We start from the raw sequence: 20,336 nt of genomic DNA on the forward strand, positions 1-20,336 counted from the left end.
ATAGGTGCCACCTTACCGAGGTCTGCAAGCAAGATTCCCTGGCCACTATGGCCGGTCTCCAACAGAGGTGCCCTGCCCCAGAACCTGGGGTCCATCAAGTGGTACTTGGCCGCAGAACAGCGGTCCATAAAGTGGTACATCAACGCAATGCATGCTGGTTCTGGGAATCTCGGGCGCACAATGGCCACCTCACGCACGCTCCCCTCGGCACCCAATGGCGCACAGGTCATGTGGGAGACAAAAGAAAGACAATTGAGCTAGGGGTAAGGTCACAAGGGTACACGTCAATAAGGCAATGCAAGGCGAAATGCGTACGGAGGGCGAAGTGAGAAAGCTCGTCCCTACCGTACGTCACCCCCCTGTCACCTACACTACCCTTGCCCTTACCCCCTATTTACAAAATCTACCCATTTACAAATTCGTCACTACTGTCACGTCTTCCCCATATTTCTCCTATACCAAATTCGTCTCCACAATCCCTCGACTTCAAAATTTGCCATCACCAATTCATCATCAATCCTCATAAGGAGGGAGAGATGGAATTACGCACAATGTCACACCCACGTCATGATGCGTCTCACAATCCAAACATTTGCACAGTAAAAAATAATCAAAACATGGCATGGTGTGGAGTACCTGTCACCTCAGGTGAGTGGATGCAGATGGTGCGAGGAGATCCTTCTTCCTAACTATCCTCTAAATGACTTTAACACACTTTACACTACCCGGGGTCTCTCCCTGCCAATCCATTGGCCAACTTACACTATGGGTTCTAAAAACCAATTCCCATTGACCAAACTGTGGTGCTTCTCAATTTGGGGTCTCACTCCCCCGATTCATCTCCCGGTGCCCTCGCACAATTTCTGGGCTGCGACGTGTAGCTCTCCCAGCAGGTCTACCCACCTGCACACCTCCACCACTGTAGTTGCCACCCGAGCTTACCTGCTCCTCACCCTAACCTATCTAACTGGGGAAGGCCCTCTCCTGGCTCTGTCACCCCTTGGTGCCCTCTGGCACTGGGCTACCCGGGTCCGTCCTCCGGATCCTCGGGCCCCATCCACAACAACTACTACCGGCTCCCAGAGCCCACCTGCGGCCTCACCTGGCCGACATCCTCACAGTGGTGGAGCGCCCAACCAACTACACACACTAACAGGCTACACGCCCAGCCATTTCCACAACACTAATGCACCCATCCAAAGACCATTCTTTCACCCGCACCACAGATGCCAATATCCAACCACAATTTACCTGTACCCTCTACCTAACACTTACACTACCCGCCCCGGTATCCGTGATGGGGGTCCACTCTTCCCCCATTCACACCTTCGCACCATCCACTCCACTCCACAATTTCCACCATACTCACTCCACGACCATCCATTCCAATACTCCACTTATTCCACACTCCATGTCTTCCACACAACCATTTATTCCATTCACCTGTTGGTGCACACCTGTGCACTCACACCTGATGCCACCTGCACCCTCCTTTCTTCCTGGACCATTTGGTCATCACAATACACATCACCATCACTCACTCATACACTGCTCCATACACCTGTTCAGTTGCACACCTGTCCAATCACACCTGTTCAATCCTCAAACACACGGCATCATCTCAGCTAACTACTCCCCTCTGAAACTTGCGCTTCCCAGTCGTCCCTTTAAACTATTGCGCTCCCACGTCATTATCATCCACACTAAACTACCTGCGTCCCCACTACAGGTATCAGTCACTAACTAAACTTAACGTTACCTAATGTCATCTTCGCTAGATCCCTATCAATATAACCTAACCCACCCGGGCTAGTTTTCACTGCCATACACCCCATAATCTATTGCGCATTTGCCCCCACCGTCTGTGAGGGATGGTGGATTTGCCATCCCACCACATCGGGGGTCCTACTATCAATTTCGCACACCTAAATCCAACCAATCAAAAATTCTGCCAATCATCGTACCAATCATCAAATTTCGCCTTTTTCTAATTTCGTGGCCAAAACACTATCCTCATCACCCGTCTACTTATTAGATCCTCTCGGTGCGCCGTGACATCATTAAACTCGGTTCGTAAAGCCGAGCAATGAATTCGGGTGGTTTGGTCGCCTGCAGGTTGAATCCATCCGGCTTTCAGTTCAAGGGAGGTGGTTTGGTTGGACCGAGGTTCCACGCACCATCTCGGCGCGGCACCTTGCGGTCCCGGGCCCGATGGCTCAATCTCCCCCGGTCGGAACCCCGTCCCCACGAGGGGGCACCGTTCCGCTTCCTCCCACTTGCCCTTGAACCGGACCGGTCGCCTCGCCCGACAAAGCCCGGACTCGACCGTGCGGGGCGGGTCCAAGCCCGAATCGGCAACGACGCTTCGAAGAGAAGCGACGCAGCATCGACCCGCGCCGGGCCTCGCACCCAACAAAGCACCCCGCGCCCCGAGTGCTCGCATCGGCTATCCGTCGCCCTAACCACTAACCCGGTTACCGTCGATGCTTTACTTGCATGCTCACACGCATACGCTACCCCTTTCACCCTCACAAAACCCGGCGTTCCAACGCCGTCCGTACATTCCACCAACGCTCTCCCTGTTACACACCACACCTCTCGCGCACACTCTTGCGCACACTTTGGTCCACACCTCTCCTCCGTTACGTCCTCCGTAACACTCACCATGGGCGTGCACTCTTGCATCCACCCACTAACGCGCTCGGATGGGCTCTCCCACACTCGCGCCATGACCAACTCAGGTGTGCTTCCTCGCACACGTTCCACCACCACCTTACTCTCCGTGTCACACTCACCCTCGCACGTACACTCCGTATTGCTCTCACTACCTGTGTCACACCCCGTACACACCGACGTGCATTCTCGCTCGCACTCGGTTTCACTCCCACACTTTATAACACACCCACTCGCCAACGCACACTTTTTCCTCCCACGCGTGCCATTTCCACTCACACGGGACCCTTCACCAACGCCCGGATGCTTCCTCGATCCCAAGCGCGTGAAAATTCTTTTGTCGCCAAACATCCTCTTACAAAATCTACCCGCACAATATACAGCACATCTCACCTTCGGGGTTCTTCTTCCTCCCTGCACCAAAACCTGCAAACTTCCATTTGGATTAGCGAGTACAGCATCAGGATGTGCATTTAGACTTTGAGCAATTTCCCTTCCTTCCTCCGATTGTTGCTCTTTTAACTTTAAGTCCCCGGTCTCTCCAATTTCAACTATACCCATAATTTCTTTGTTCACCTCGACGACCGTTGGCTTTAATAAAATTCCCTCTACCTCATCGGTCGCCGGCTTTTCCAAACCCCGGGTCGCGATTTCTACCCCCGTCATTGTACCCGTGCTTTTCTCCGCTTCGCTCAACCGGCGCTTCTCGACCCGCGTTAACTCCTCGTGCACCCCTGGGACCCTTTCGCCCAACTTGCGGTCTCTGTTCCTCTGCTCCCTTTCCTCCCTATCGGCCCTCATTCCGTTCGTTGGTGCTTCAATTTGGTTTCCCCATTGTTCCATTCGCTCACCATGAGCATCCATTTGGTTCCCCATTACCCCCATTTGGTTCCCCATTACCTCCATTTGGTTTTCCAATCGTTCCATAATGTCGTTTTCTCTCTCTGCATTTCCACCATGAATTGGGCCATGAAGGCTCGCATGTACCCTGGCATCTCTGGCTCGGCTGCCGCGACCACGGGCGCGGCTAACTTTGGTGCCGCTGTAACCACGTGCGCGAGAGCGCCATTTTGTGCACCTGATACCCCCTCAACCACACCTTCTTTACTCTCCTCCACCCTTTCCTCCACATACATTTCCCCGAGGTCCTGGGTCGAATCTACCCCGTCTATCTCTCCCACCGGCATCCCGTCGCCTTGACCAGCCATGGCGCGATTTCAAAATTCGGGTTTTGCTTTAAAACAAAACAAATTTCGTCCGCTCCAAATTTTGACCAAATTTTTTTCTAGATGTTTTAAAAATTTGGTTCGGGCCCCGAATCTCACTCCCAGACACCAATTGTTACTTAATAACACAATTGGTGTTCCAAAATTTGGGCCTAACAAATTTAGTCCCAGGTCCGAATCCAACTCCTGACAACCAATTGTTACAGACGCGGTTTTAGATGTTATTTTACCGAGCGGTTGGTATTACCGCGTCCGAACAGTTACTCCCCGATTAGAACCCGATTCCACCCGACGTTGACCAGATCGCACCACAGATATTCAATCGGGAAACCTCTAAAGCGACCGAAAGAGAATGAAAAGAGAAGAAGACAGAGTACGGAGGAAGAACAGATTTATTATACACACACAAGCAATGGATGGAAGAAGCAGTCACACAGCGAATCGTTAACTTACACTATTCATTTTACTTAACCCCAAGACAACGAGTAGGACAGACGACGTTCACACTTACTCGGGGAATATTGCAGGCAGGTAGGGCTTGAGGTGGATTGCTGGAGAGGGAGGAGGGTCGGAGGCAGCAGCTCTCAATTCCTCGCGGTTTTTGGCGGGAAAACCCTTTGTCGCGTATCCGCTGCCGATGCTTTAGACGTCACGCGCTGGCTCGGGCACACCTGCTCCTCTCCTTCTGGTGGAGCCGTCTCCCTCCTTTCAGCGCGTCTTTCCAAAGCTGGTTTCCTTTCCGAGTACCTCTCCTCTTTGGCTTGGAGCGTTTCGCATCTCACCGCTCCTCTTGGTGCCGCCTCTTCGCTCCTCTCCCAGGTCATCTGGTGAAGCAGTCCCTTACAGTCGCTTTTATCACCTCGGGCGGAATCAAGCCGCCGGCTGCGAGGGCACGCCTACCTGGTCGCTCACCACGGTGCTGATTGGCCATGCGACCCTCTGGCTCACTCCTCCCCTCTATGACGAGGTGGAGACACGCCTTTCTTCTCCGAGATTAGCACATGGGCAATGGCGGCTTGCGGGATTGAACACAACTCGCACCCTTTTGAAAGGAACTTTGGAGAGCGGAGATGTTTGGGGAAATTGCAAGGGCCTACGCTTATTTTGTTTGATACAATGCAAAGTCAATCTAGTGGGAAACACATATTTAGCCTACATGGAATAAGGAAATACACTATTTAAAAAGATATATCGTGACCTGCGTGTAAGTTTCATGGAATTAACTAGGAGGACGGCTGCGACCATTATTTACATTACGAGGGTGTTTACACATAACAAAACCATACTTTTTTACATTCGTTACACTTCCTCCAAAATTGTTACACTTCTTAAAAATTGTTACACTTCTCAAATTCGTTACCCACTTCTCAAAACCGTTACAATATATATATATATATATATATATATATATATATATATATATATATATATATATATATATATATATATATATATATATACATGTATATATATATATATATATATTGTAACGATTTTGAGAAGTGTGTAACGATTTTGAGAAGTGTGTAACGAATTTGAGAAGTGTAACGGTTTTTGAGAAGTGTAACAATTTTGGAGGAAGTGTAACGAATGTGAAAACGTTACAATGTGAACGTTACAAACGTACGGTACCACCCTGTTAATGTAAATAATGGTCGCAGTCAGCGTCCTAGTTAATTGCATGGAATATACACGCAGGTCACGATATATCTTTTAAATAGTGTATTTCCTTATTCCATGTAGGCTAAGTATGTGTTTTCCCACTAGATTGACTTTGCATTGTATCAAACAAAATAAGCGTAGGCCCTTCCAATTTCCCCAAAACCTCCCTTCCATTTGCCTTCCGCATTTTGGTCGGTTTTTCTCTTCAACCACCATTGGCCACGAGGTAAGGTTGGAGAAGAAAGGCGTGTCTCCACCTCGTCAGAAGCGGGAAGGAGTGAACCGGCCCTAACAGCCAATCAACACCGCGGTGATCGACCCGGTAGGCGTGCCCTCGGAGCCGGCGGCTTGATTTCGGCCGAGGTGATAAAAGCGACTGCAAGGGACTGCTTTACCAGATGAGAGATGACTGGAGAGATGACTGGAGATGAGCTGGAGTCCTGGAGAGGAGCAACGAGGCTGCACCAAAGAGAGGCGGTGAGATGCGAAACGCTCCAAGCCAAAGAGGAGAGGTACTCGGCAAGGAGACCAGCTTTGGAGAGACGCGCTGAAAGGAGGGAGACGGCCCCGCCCCAAGAAGAGGAGCAGGTGTGCCGAACCAGCGCGTGGCGTCTCCCGCAGTGGATACGCGACGGAGGGTTTCCCGCCAAAACCGCGAGGAATTGCGACCGGCGGCCTCCCGACCTTGCCTCCATCTCAAGCCTTACCTGCCTGAACCACCCCTGTGTAAGTGTGAACGTCCTGTCCTGCTCGTTGTCTTGGGGCTAAGTAAAAACGAATAGTGTAAGTTAAGGATTCGCTGTGTCACTGTTTCTTCCATCCTTTGCTTGTGTGTGTATAATAAATCTGTTCTTCCTCCGTATTCTTCTTCTTCTTTTTCATTCTCTTGCGATCGCTTTAGAGATTTCCCGATTGAATATCCGTGGGGCGATCTGGTCAACGTCGGGTGAAATCGGGTTTTAATCGGGGAGTAACTGTTCGGACGCGGTTAAATACACCACCGCTCGGTCAATATAACATCTAAAAGCCGCGTCAGTAACAATTGGTGTCGAGGAGTTGGATTCGAACCTGGGACTAAATTTGTTAGGCCCAAATTTTGGAACACCAATTGTACTATTAGAGTAACAATTGGTGTCTGGGAGTGGAATTCGGGTCCCGAACCAAATTTTTAAAACATCTAGAAAAAAAAATTTTTTGGTCAAAATTACGAGCTGCCGAAATTTATTTTGTTTTATAAAGCAAAACCCGAATTTTGAGATCGCGCCATGGACAATCAAGGCGATCGGATGTCGGTGGGAGAAATAGACAGGGTGGAATCGACCCAGGACCTGGGGGAAATGTATATGGAGGATAGGGAGGAGGAGAAAAATAGCAATGTGGTTGCGGAGGTTTCAGACGCACAGAATGGCGCCCTGGCGCACGTGGTTGAGGGGGCCACGGTCGCGGAACCAATGAGCACGGCCCAAATACAAGCCTTCATGGCCCAATTCATGGTGGAAATGCAGAAAAAAAACGACAGTATGGAACAAATGGAAAACAGAAGGAGGGCTGATAGTGAAAAAATGGAAAGCAGAATTATGGGGCAAATGGGGGTAATGGGAAACCAAATGGGGGTAATAGGAAACCAAATGGGGGTAATGAGGGACGAAGCGAGGGGTACCGGTGAGGAGTTAGACAAGAAATTTGGGAAGTTAGACAAAAATTTTGAGGGGTTAGACAACGGGATAAAAGAGGTAAAAAATGGGTTAATGGGGTTAGAAAATAGGATGGAGGACAAATTGCGGGAAATAGGGGAACAATCTGCCAGGGAAATCAAACAAATGGGAGAGCAGATAGAGGAGGTGAAAATCGGGGTAGAAACCAAACTGGATGCTCAGAGGGAGGAATTGGGACAGATGAGGGTGACATCTACAAAAGAGATGGAGGAAATACGACGAGGGGTAAGTGAGGAGGTTTCGGGGCTGCGCGAGGAGGTAAAGCGAGGCGAAAAGCGTATAGAGAAAGAGGTGAGAAATAATACGGCAAAGTTACAGGGGGGAATAGAAGATCTGACGGAGGAGGTGGAACAGCTGACAGAGGGACAAACGAAATTAGTGGAGCAGGTTCAAAGGAACACTGCAGTACTCGGAGGGTTAAAGGCGACACAAAAAGAAATTAAAAACGAATTAATAGCGACGCAGAGGCAATGTCAGATGGTACGGGAGGAACTGACAATGAGGGTGGAGCACGGAGGTATATAATATGGAGAGCCAATTGGCCACCTCGCAGCATTAGCCGCCGTGAAGCCACCGGAAATAGTCTGGCGGCCATATTGGGAAGCCGATTGTTTTGTAAACAAAGCCTGTCAAAGCAAACGCGTGGCGCACTGATGATGCAGCTGGAGCGAATTTTAGGACCGCCGACTATTTAATTAATATAGAATACTAATATTTGAACTGATATTCGGGCTCAGAATCCCGTTCTTTAAGGAAATGGTGTTCATTAAGTTTGAAGTTGATTCTAGACGCATTTTTCCTGGGGAATCCAATGGTTTAGAGCTTGTTTGAAAAAAAAGTGCCCAAAATTACCGCTCGGTGTTCTTTATCGTCCTTCTCATGACCCAATCATCCACTAGTAGGAATAAGAATCCTGACATGTTACACCCCTGTTTAACTCCTGTCTTCACCTTGAACCATTCTGTTGTTTCACCTTGGTCGACGACCGCACATTGAAAGTCTTGGTAAAGAGCTTTTACAAGGTTCACTAATTTTCCAGGTATGCTGTATTTCTTCATTATGACCCAGACTTTCTCTGGGCAAGGAGTCGAAAGCTTTCTAGAAATCTATAAAATTGAGGTACATCGTCGTTTGCCATTCTTTGGCTTGTTCTATAATGTTCCTCAATATAAAGATCTGATTTGTTGTCATGTTATATGATGTTACTTAATTCAGTCATTATATTGTAACTAAGATGTGTATGTTTCTATTACCGAGATGCTAGAAACCAGTCACATAAATGACATGAAACGCTGTCATGTAGTTAACCCACACAATTCTTGGGTTTCGGAAGTTTTTGCTATTCATAACATACAAGACTTACATGTTGCAATGGAACGTTCAACAGGACATGGTAATTGTTACATGAATAATGGAGCGGAGATATAGACATCTCATGCAACACATCTTTTACAGTTTAAATATTTACATGAAGTGTTGGTGAACTCGCCATATCAGACAAAGGGCAACCCACTTGCAGACTTGATGTCATGTCGCATCAAGAGGCGCTTATATGCGGCAACAAACTGCCGGGCCGTTGGGTTATTCCCACTTCCACATGCAATGCGGACCGCTCCAAAGAAAAGTTCAATGTGGTCTTGGCTCATTTTGTACGTAAGCAGGTATCGCAGGGGAGATGAGGCAGGTTTGACATATGTGAAATACAAAATTGTGACACTCTCTATGCAGATCATGAAACCAATGAAGGGGGTTTTCAAACGCGTATTGGTCATAACTTGACCATTCATGTTTTTGATGTTGGACAAGTAACTGTAGGCAGTATCCAGGAATGGCAGGAAAAGTCCTTCTCGTGATGTCATGAGTGGTGCCTTGTAGTTTCGTGCCAATGGATTGCGAGAATTTAGAATGTCAAACAGTTTGTCCAATGTTTCAATGTATTGGCAGGTAGCCCCACTGCCCTGAAATTCTGATAGTTGCAAAGTGTCCCTGCAAAACCGAATTGCATCTGCCACACTAGTGCTCAATGTCTGAGCGCTGTGTCCACCTTCATGACATTGCTCTTCCACTCGATGTGTTTCCGGGAGAGCTTATTTCCCAGACGCAAGCCTTCCCTCTTCTGCAGATCAAAGAGTGCCTGGATGTATTTCCACGCGATGACTTTTTTGTTGCCATCCTCCATCATTTTCATGGATCCAAGACAGTTTCTTGCAAGTTTAAGCATGTGACATGCATCGAGTACTTCGAGTACTTCGGCTTCAGTCGGACGGTTTGACCAGTCCTGTCGAAGTCACTCTCATTGAAGTGATCACTGCACAGAACTGTGGTGCCTGGGGTGGGGTAGAAGGACTCCCTTCTCAGGGCAGATGTCCATCGGGAGCACAAGTCCTTATCCTTTGGAAACCTTGAAACAAAATACGTTGTGGTCACAAAATGTGGTTGCGGGTCAAAACCTCAGAGGGCAGTCAAAACATCCGAGTCAAAACGACTCCATATCAAAATAATATTTTGAGTTTCATATGTATAGTTAAATACAACTTCATCTGCTAATGTTTGCCATGTGTCGGACTTTCGTACCTTCCACAAGTAACCCCCATTTGCTCTTTCTGCTCACGAGTGACACAGGAGGGCATGGAAACCCTGACAGTAGTAGACTGGACAATTAAGTTAAGCTCATCACAAATTAAATCACTTGACAATGATCACGAGCTGACGAGTCAATCTCGATACTTCAATCTGAATCAATGAATGAGTCAATCAGACATCAGTCTGACATACTCACATAGCCCTAGTGAATACACAATACAGTTATATTTGAGATCTGTGTCGTATTGCACACCCTGCGCGTGGTCTAACATCATCAAATTCAAACACAGTGTTCAAACTTCATTGAAACTTAATTACCTAGCCCCACCACCGTGACCACGCCAAAAACTGAAAAAGCAGAACACCCGCGATCGCGGTTTGTCACTGACTTGTGAAATGTGCATGTGGAGGCCTTCCCTGAGGTATTTGTGCAGTCAAATGCAACACACTGTGGCATTTTGAAACAGCGCGTTCACAAATAAGACTCCTTACAGTCGGTAAGCATCCAAAATGAATCAGAAATTGTGAGATCAGCTGATTGTGAGATCAAACACGGACGCAGACACAATCGGCTTCCCAATATGGCCGCCAAGCAACTTCCGCTAGCTTCAGCCGACAGCCATCATTGGCTCTCCAGGTTTATTATATACCTCCGTGGGGTGGAGGAGGTGACAGAGATAATGGAGACAAAGGACCGGCAGGTGAGAACGCACATCGAAACGGTTAAGGTAGCCTTAGAGGACGAACTTGAGGGGACGCACCGAGAAATAAAAGAGGTTAAACAAAAATTAGAGGAAGTGGGAGAAGAGGTGAGTGAAATTAAGAAGGGACGAACAGAAACTAAAAGAGAAATCCAGGAGGAGGTGATGGAATGTGTACAAGGTCTGTGTTCAAATCATGATGTGATGCTCACTAACCAAATAAAGAGTTTGCAGGTGGCAAAGGAGGTGCGGAGACAAAGTACGGAGGTGAGTGGCAATGTATATGATGTGAGGAAAGCTTCAGTCGGCTTGGGGATTGGTTTGGATCCGGGTGTTCGTGAAAGGCCGTTGGTGAAGTGTGCGACAGGTCTGGTGTGCGAAAAAAGAGGTGTGCGAGAATGTCCGACCATGGGGTGTGTGAGGAAAAAGTGCACGCCGAGGAGTGAGTGTGCCGTCAGGAGTGAGCCGGTCGTAGCGCGTGTGCGAGGGAGCACAGGGAAGCGCGGTGTGGTGAGTGTTACGGAGGAAGTAACGAAAAAGTGTGCGCGAGAGGATGCGCGAGAAAGGTGTGTAACGGACGGGTGCATGAGGAAAGAGTGTGCCGTCGAGAGTAAGGGTGAGTGCGCTGTCAAGAGTGGAGGTGAGAGTAGTGAGAGTGAAACGGAGCGTGAGTTGGTTGTGACAGGTGAGCGAGGATGCACACCTGGAATGGTAGAGCGTGTGTGGGAAGGCACATTTGAGTTGGTAGTGAGGCACGTGGATGGGTGTGCGAATGAGAGCACACCTGTGATTGTCACAGAAGAGGTGACCGAGGAGGGGGCGCGAAGCGGTGTATTGGTGAGGTGTGCGAGCAACGAATGTGTGCCAAAGTGTTCGGTGGTCAGGTGTGTGACCAAGGCTGTGAGTGGAATGGGTGTACCTGGGTGTGTAAGGAAAGGTACGAGGAGCATGGGCACAGCTGGATGTGTGAGCAAGGAACGGGCTGCGGGGTGTAAGCGTCCAGGTGAAGCATCGACGTTAGACGGGGTAGAGTTTAGAACGACTTATAGCCGAATCAGGCCCTCGGTGCGCGTCGGGCAGCTTCGCGTGCCGCGAGGATCAGCGGGGATCCGAACCACGGCGGTTTCGAAAGAACCGCCGTACGCGATCCACGCTATGCCTCGCTTGGAACGGCCGCGTCCGGGCTCCACTAGGCGGAGCGGGCCGCCCGATAGGAAGGGTCGTCATGGCGACCACTTTCTATTGAGACGTGCCGGCAGGTCGAGATCTGGACATTGGATGGCTCCACGCCGAGGTGGTGCGTGGGATCTCGGCCCGGGTAAGCCCCCATCCCTGCCACGAATGCGGGACGTATCCAGCCGCTGGCACAAAAGAACCCGCGTTCATGGCTCGGCTGTACGAAGCCGAGCTTTCGAAGGAAATTGGCGCACCGAGAGGATGTAATAAGTAGACGGGTGATGGTGATAGTGATAGTGATTTAAAACGAAATTTAGAAAAGTGAATAGAATTGGCAGTAAATGGAAAATTTTTGAATTGTTGGATTTGGACGAGCGAAATTGGTAGTGAGAGACCCCCGATGTGGTGGGATGGCAAATCCACCATCCCTCACAGGTGGGGGCAAAGGAGCAATAGCTTATGGGGTGTATGGCAGTGAAAACTAGCCCGGGTGGGTTAGGTTATATTGATAGGGCCCTAGAAGATGACATTAGGTGACGTTAAGGTTAGTTAGTGACTGATACCTGTAGTGGGGACGCAGGTAGTTTAGAGTGGATTATAATGACGTGGGAGCGCAATAGTTTAAAGGGACGACTGGGAAGCGCAAGTTTCAGAGGGGAGTAGTTAGCTGAGATGATGCCGTGTGTGTGTGAGGATTGAACAGGTGAGAATGGAACAGGTGTGATTGCACAGGTGTGCAACTGAACAGGTGTGTGGAGCAGTGTATGAGGGAGTAGTGGTGATTGCGTGTTGTGTTGACCAAATGTGACAGGAAGAAAGGAGGGTGCAGGTGGCACCAGGTATGATTGCACAGGTGTGCAACGACAGGTGAATGGAGGACAGGTGTGTGGAATAAATGGTTGTATGGAATAAATGGTATGGAGTAGTGGAATGGATGGTCGTGGAGTGAGAATGGTGGAAATTGTGGAGTGGAGTGGATGGTGCGAAGGTGTGAATGGGGGAAGAGTGGACCCCCATCACGGATACCCGGGGCGGGTAGTGTAAGTGTTAGGTAGAGGGTACAGGTAAATTGTGGTTGGATATTGGCATCTGTGGTGCGGGTGACAGAATGGTATGTGGATGGGTGCGTTGGTGTTGTGGAAATGGCTGGGCGTGTAGCCTGTTAGTGTGTGTAGTTGGTTTGGGCACTCCACCACTGTGAGGATGTCGGCCAGGTGAGGCCGCAGGTGGGCTCTGGGAGCCGGTAGTAGTTGTTGTGGATGGGGCCCGAGGATCCGGAGGACGGACCCGGGTAGCCCAGTGCCAGAGGGCACCATGGGGTGACAGAGCCAGGAGAGGGGCTGTCCCCAGTTAGTTAGGTTAGGGTGAGGAGCTAGGTAAGCTCGGGTGGCAACTACAGTGGTGGAGGTGTGCAGGTGGGTAGACCTGTTGGGAGAGGTACACGTCGCAGCCCAGAAATTGTGCTAGAGCACCGGGAGATGAATCGGGGGAGTGAGACCCCAAATTGAGAAGCACCACAGTTGGGCAATGGGAATTGGTTATTAGAACCCATAGTGTAAGTTGGCCAATGGATTGGCAGGGAAAGACCCCGGGTAGTGTAAAGTGTGTTAAAGTCATTTAGAGGATAGTTAGGATGAAGGATCTCCTCGCACCATCTGCATCCACTCACCTGAGGTGACAGGTACTCCACACCATGCCATGTTTTGATTATTTTTTTATGATGCAAATGTTTGGATTGTGAGACGCATCATGACGTGGGTGTGACATTGTGCTTTGATGTTCCATCTCTGCCTCCTTATGAGGATTGATGATGAATTTGGTGATGGCAAATTTTGAAGTAAAGGGATTGTGGAGACGAATTTGGTATAGGGGAAATATGGGGAAGACGTGACAGTAGTGACGAATTTGTAAATGTGTAGATTTTTGTACATATGGGGTGAGAACAAGGGTAGGGTAGGTGACAGGGGGGTGACGTACGGTAGGGACGAGCTTTCTCACTTCGGCCTCCGTACGCATTTCACCTTGCATTGCCTTATTGACGTGTACCCTTGTGACCTTACCCCTCGCTCAATTGTCTTTCTTTTGTCTCCCACATGACCTGTGCGCCATTGGGTGCCGATGGGAGCGTGCGTGAGGTGGCCATTGTGCGCCCGAGATTCCCAGAACCAGCATGCATTGCGTTGATGTACCACTTTATGGACCGCTGTTCTGCGGCCAAGTACCACTTGATGGACCCCAGGTTCTGGGGCAGGGCACCTCTGTTGGAAACCGGCCATAGTGGCCAGGGAATCTTGCTTGCGGACCTCGGTAAGGTGGCACCTCTGCCAAACAGATGGACCACCCTTAGTTGGCCCCTGAGGCCCTAAATAAAAATGGACACAAGTTGTGCTTTTTATTATGTCCAAATAGGCCGCATGAAGCCAGAAGACGTCGGGAAGAACATCGGCCCAGCAGAGAAAGAGAAGACCACCACCAGTTCTTTTGTTGTGTTTATTATGAGCCATGGTGACCGCACCGGATGGTGCTTTTGGGTGCTTTGTGGTGTTTGGGTGCTTTTGGGTGCTTTGGTGGTACTGGTACTGGTGCATCGATGCAATGCGTGCTGTCTCCTCCCTCCCAACAGGAATTTCTTTCTCTTGTTCCCTAAAAAGAAAAAAAAAGAAAAACAAAACACAGGTCCTGGGTTGCGTTGTAAATAAGAAATCACGTCATTGTAAATAATGCTCCCCACCGTAGATGTATAGTTTGAGAATAATTCCGTAATTCGGTTAGCTGTGGGCTTGAGTCTGTTAGACAGGATGCAATGCAATAGGGGGACATACTTATTTGTGTTTTAAAATTGTCACACTCAGGGTCAGGTTAATTGTAGAGGGAATTACACCTACGTGTCACACTAAGTTAAAGTTTAATAGGTCCGAGGACGGACCTGAAGAAAGGGGGGTGCAGTGTAACGATTTTGAGAAGTGTGTAACGATTTTGAGAAGTGTGTAACGAATTTGAGAAGTGTAACGGTTTTTGAGAAGTGTAACAATTTTGGAGGAAGTGTAACGAATGTGAAAACGTTACAATGTGAACGTTACAAACGTACGGTACCACCCTGTTAATGTAAATAATGGTCGCAGTCAGCGTCCTAGTTAATTGCATGGAATATACACGCAGGTCACGATATATCTTTTAAATAGTGTATTTCCTTATTCCATGTAGGCTAAGTATGTGTTTTCCCACTAGATTGACTTTGCATTGTATCAAACAAAATAAGCGTAGGCCCTTCCAATTTCCCCAAAACCTCCCTTCCATTTGCCTTCCGCATTTTGGTCGGTTTTTCTCTTCAACCACCATTGGCCACGAGGTAAGGTTGGAGAAGAAAGGCGTGTCTCCACCTCGTCAGAAGAGGGAAGGAGTGAACCGGCCCTAACAGCCAATCAACACCGCGGTGATCGACCCGGTAGGCGTGCCCTCGGAGCCGGCGGCTTGATTTCGGCCGAGGTGATAAAAGCGACTGCAAGGGACTGCTTTACCAGATGGGAGATGAGCTGGAGTCCTGGAGAGGAGCAACGAGGCTGCACCAAAGAGAGGCGGTGAGATGCGAAACGCTCCAAGCCAAAGAGGAGAGGTACTCGGCAAGGAGACCAGCTTTGGAGAGACGCGCTGAAAGGAGGGAGACGGCCCCGCCCCAAGAAGAGGAGCAGGTGTGCCGAACCAGCGCGTGGCGTCTCCCGCAGTGGAACGCGACGGAGGGTTTCCCGCCAAAACCGCGAGGAATTGCGACCGGCGGCCTCCCGACCTTGCCTCCATCTCAAGCCTTACCTGCCTGAACCACCCCTGTGTAAGTGTGAACGTCCTGTCCTGCTCGTTGTCTTGGGGCTAAGTAAAAACGAATAGTGTAAGTTAAGGATTCGCTGTGTCACTGTTTCTTCCATCCTTTGCTTGTGTGTGTATAATAAATCTGTTCTTCCTCCGTATTCTTCTTCTTCTTTTTCATTCTCTTGCGATCGCTTTAGAGATTTCCCGATTGAATATCCGTGGGGCGATCTGGTCAACGTCGGGTGAAATCGGGTTTTAATCGGGGAGTAACTGTTCGGACGCGGTTAAATACACCACCGCTCGGTCAATATAACATCTAAAAGCCGCGTCAGTAACAATATATATATATATATATATATATATATATATATATATATATATATATATATATATATATATATATATATATATATATATATATATATACATATATATATATATTATACCAGAAGAAGCCGTCAAACGAATTTTCAGTCCCCATGTTAAAGTTGCATACACAGAAACGATCCCATATAAAGGGAGGGGTACTTTGCGCCTCCCTTTGATTATTCAAGACGATATAAAATACTTTAAAAAGTAAGAAGAAAAAAATTGTTCAACTCAAATGCGACTCAACATACACTCCCCAGCTTTGGAGTCTGACGCCTTATCTGTTAGGCCATTAAACCAGCACATTAGATTTGGGTAATAACATTTTGAAGAGTTATAAAGTGTGGATATATTTATATATATATATTTATGTATATATATTCATATATATTTAATTTTAAAGCTAAAAACTGTAGCACTTAGGTGGACTTTTTTTCGAAAGTCATGAACTAGACCTATTGGCCAATGTATTGTTAAGTTTATGGGGGGTAGGCAAGGAAATACCTTAGCGCCAGGTAGGATTGTATAGGTAGTGTGCTCCGAGGGTTGTGAAGAAAGAAGAAACCTCCATGTACCTAAGTAGGGAATACGTTAGACCGGATGTCGTGTAAGAGCGTATCTTTGTCCCCATGGCGAGTGGTGGGGCTATGTTAATTAGGTAGGGGCTAAGGATAAATCCCCTGTATGAAAAATGACCTCTGCGATTTTTCCTTTGTTCCTTATGACACACATGACACCCGCCATGCATTCCGCACCTGTACTAAAAACACCATATAAAAGTAACCGGAAGCAGGACATTCAAATGCCGCTGATGCCACCAGCCGAGTCATCTTCAGGGACAGCGGGAGGGGTGGTGATTGGTCCAGGCGAGGATGGAGCGATGAAATGGACTTGCTGATTGGAGCACGCGCCGACGTCATCGGATGACGTTGGAGACCAGGGAACAAAAAGACTGAGTCCCGGGATTTTCTTTCTCTTGGCTTTGGGTTTTACTGCAGACAGTCGCGGCTCGTGTTCTCTCTTGGCTCTGGCTTCGTAGATGTGATCGCAGGCAGACACATTCTTCCTCTTGGTCTGAATTAGTTTTAATTTTTTTTAAAGAATAGCGGACGCATCCTTTCCCTGGTTCATTGGTGCTGACTTCATGGCGACTAGGTGCGCCTGAGAGACCTCGGTGCTTTGTGGAGCGTGGAACGAGGATAGAGGGGGGCCTGCTCGCTTCACGTTCATGGGTGGCGGTGAACTCGGCTTCGCGCCAATGCGTGTTTTCGCGTGCATGGACTCGGGGACCAGTCTGCGGCTGGCGGGTGAAAGGACTGCGCACCAAGGCCTGTTTTCCCACGCACGGACTCGGGAAATCCGTGCAGGTAAGACTGCCCTCCACTACTCCTCACGCGTATAAAGAAGGTCCCCCGTAGTTGACTGAATGCCTCGGAGGTAAGCTCGATTGGTCATTCGTCCGAGACAGGTCTTTATCGGTACGGATACGACAGTATATTCCAAGTTTCAGCTAATTTCAATGTATAGCCCTTGAGATATGAGCGGCAACACATTTTTGGCAGACGTAAGGACAAACAGACACCAACATGATTTGGAGGGTTTTCTAAATAAAACTCAAGAATGTGGAAACAGACGTTGCTGAAATTTGGAACATATCACCTTGATGTACAAAGCATTTACTTCTGAAATTTGGAACATATTACCTCGATGTACAAAGCATTTACTTCTGAAATTTGCGGCCGAATTCGTCCAGTAGAAGCCGAGAAACGAATTTTCAGTCTCTATGTTAAAGCTGAATACAGAGAAACGATCCCTTATACAAAGGGAGGGCACTTTGCGCCTCCCTTTGATATCATTAGAGATTTAACATCACACTTTATAGCCTATTTGTTTTGTTTGTTAATATGCTAAAGGACTACATTTGCAATAAATAATAATATTCGTACAGGATGTTTTACAATTAACACCACATAATTGATATCATAGACAATTAATATCTAGAAACAAGAGATGGTTTCGCCTTGAAGACAGACAGGGAGGGTAAAGGACAGAGTTTTTAACCTCGTGAAAATCACCGCAGATTTGACAGCCTCATCTACGATATCACATAATGTCCGCAAAACATCAGGGGCTCTCAAAGATAATACTAATTACTTTAAATAACTCTGAACAACGTACTTTTCACGGAATAATTGGAATTAGAATGTCAATATTACCTGATCAGATGATATATTTGTGAAGGATTGTGTCGCTTCAACAAGGAAACGAAACTATGTTTTCGATGGGTGGAGAATTCCTGAATTGTCAGAGTAACGCCAAACGTCATGACAACACCCTGTCGAGATCTCTGTCTCGAAAACGCCTGCTGCTCATTCCGACACGCCCACGTCTCACTCCGACACGCCCACATCTCACCACGTCCCGCTGAGGTCTCACTCGGTCCCGCCCACATTTCATCATGTCCCGCCCACGTCTCACCATGTCCCGCCCACGCCTCAATCGGTCCCGCCCACATCTCACCAAGACCCGCCCACGTCTCACTAAGGCCCGCACACGTCTCACTCCGTCCCGCCCACATTTCATCATGTCCCGCCCACTTCTCACTCGGCCCTGTAACAGAAAAACGGAATCCATTAATGAACTCAGAAGAGAGCATACAACCCTCCGCCTGGTGAACAGTTTGCGTTTTGTATCCCACTGATGGGCCGGATCTGGATTCGGAACAACCAAAATTTAATCGGCTTGTTCTTGTCACCAACCAACTCGTCCACCAAGTTTATTCATAACTCGTCCATAACTTTTTTAAAATATCATGTTATACATCGCTTTTCACCCGATCTCTCAATGGTAAATAATCACTTAAAAAATAAATAATTCTCATATCCGAATCCATATTCAGATAATCACCAAAATCGAATCTATTTGTCCTTGTCAGGTACCCAACCGGTCCACCAAGTTTCGTCCAAATCCATCCACAACTTCTTGAGATATCCTGCTATGTATCGTTTTTGGCCCCATCTCCCAACAGTGAAGAATCACTTTTAAAATTCTACTAGCCGGATCCGAATCTTCACCAAAATTGAATCGATTCTTCCTTGTCACACATACAACGTGTCGAACAAGTTTCGTCCAAATCTGTCCATAACGTTTTGAGATATCCTGCTATGTATCGTTTTTGGGCCCGATCTCCCAATGGTGAAGAATCACTTAATATCTATCTATAATTCCAGTAATCTCTGTGTGTGTGTATGCGACCGCTGTTTCTCGACAACTACCGGTCCGATATACTTTAAACTTGCCAGGTATATTGCTGGGGACCCGAGGATGTGCCTTTTCAAGGTTTCATATTAATCGGACAATTACTTACCGAGCTATGTCCAAAAAACGATTCAACCAATCAGAGAGCAGCGAGCTATCGCGTGTGCCGAACGTGGCGAACACACTCTGCCTCGGACGGCACATTTGAGAGCGTATTCATTTATTTCACGTTGGCAAACTATGTTGCCGCTATGTTGGCGTTAAACTATGTTTTAAAACTAATTAAAACCATTTCATGTAAATAGAGGGGGGGGGGGGGGGGATTGTCACTGTACTCGCAAGCCGTTCGCCGTTCGCTTTGGCGTTGCGAATGGACCAAAACATTTCATGAACCAAACCATTTCATGTAAAGCGTTCGCCGTTCGCTTTGGCGTTGCGAATGGACCAAAACATTTCATGAACCAAACCATTTCATGTAAATAGAGGGGGGGGGGATATAATTTTAGATATATATATAGTACGGGCATGCCCTAGTATTAAATAATTCTCATATCCGAATCCATATTCAGATCATCACCAAAATCGAATCTATTTGTCCTTGTCAGACACCCAAACGGTCCATCAAGTTTCGTCCAAATCCGTCCACAACTTTTTGAGATATCCTGCTATGAATGGTTTTTGGCCCGATCTTCCAATGGTGAAGAATCACCTAATATATTAAACAATTCTCATATCCGAATCAATATTCAGATCTTCACCAAAATCTAATATATTTGTGCTTGTCAGACACACAACCGGTCCACCAAGTTTCGTCCAAATCCGTCCACAACTTTTTGAGATATCCTGTGCACAAACGGACAGACAGACAAACGGACAAACAGACAGACAGACAGACAGACAGGGGTCAAAGCATAACCTCCATTCACCTTTGGTGGCGGAGGGAATGAAGGAGCCGTTTATATTTACATATTCTGTACAAAGGTAAGTAAAAAATAAATAACAATTCCTATACGTGTGACACAAATCGGGGCATTTCCAAAAAGATAAAGCTTGTAGTGAAATATCAAATAACTATAACAGTGTGGCGGACACAAAAGCCCACTGGCGTGGTGACATCATTCCACGCACCAAGTGGGCGGTGGCCACGCCCGAGGGGTAGGCGTGGCCTC

General features: G+C 47.8%; 1 protein-coding gene across 1 annotated transcript in view; it reads right to left on the bottom strand.

Annotated features, from left to right (window-relative positions):
• LOC144891036 (uncharacterized) overlaps positions 1–18,180 on the bottom strand; it is a 66,970-nt gene extending 48,790 nt beyond the window's left edge. The window contains exon 1 of the mRNA XM_078773287.1: positions 18,126–18,180. The gene's annotated coding sequence lies outside the window, so the exon portion shown is untranslated. The remainder of the gene's footprint in view (positions 1–18,125) is intronic.
• Positions 18,181–20,336: the final 2,156 nt, after the last annotated feature.

The sequence above is a fragment of the Myxine glutinosa genome, chromosome 2 (genome assembly GCF_964187855.1).
Source record: "Myxine glutinosa chromosome 2, kmMyxGlut1.1, whole genome shotgun sequence".
NCBI lineage: Eukaryota > Metazoa > Chordata > Myxini > Myxiniformes > Myxinidae > Myxine > Myxine glutinosa.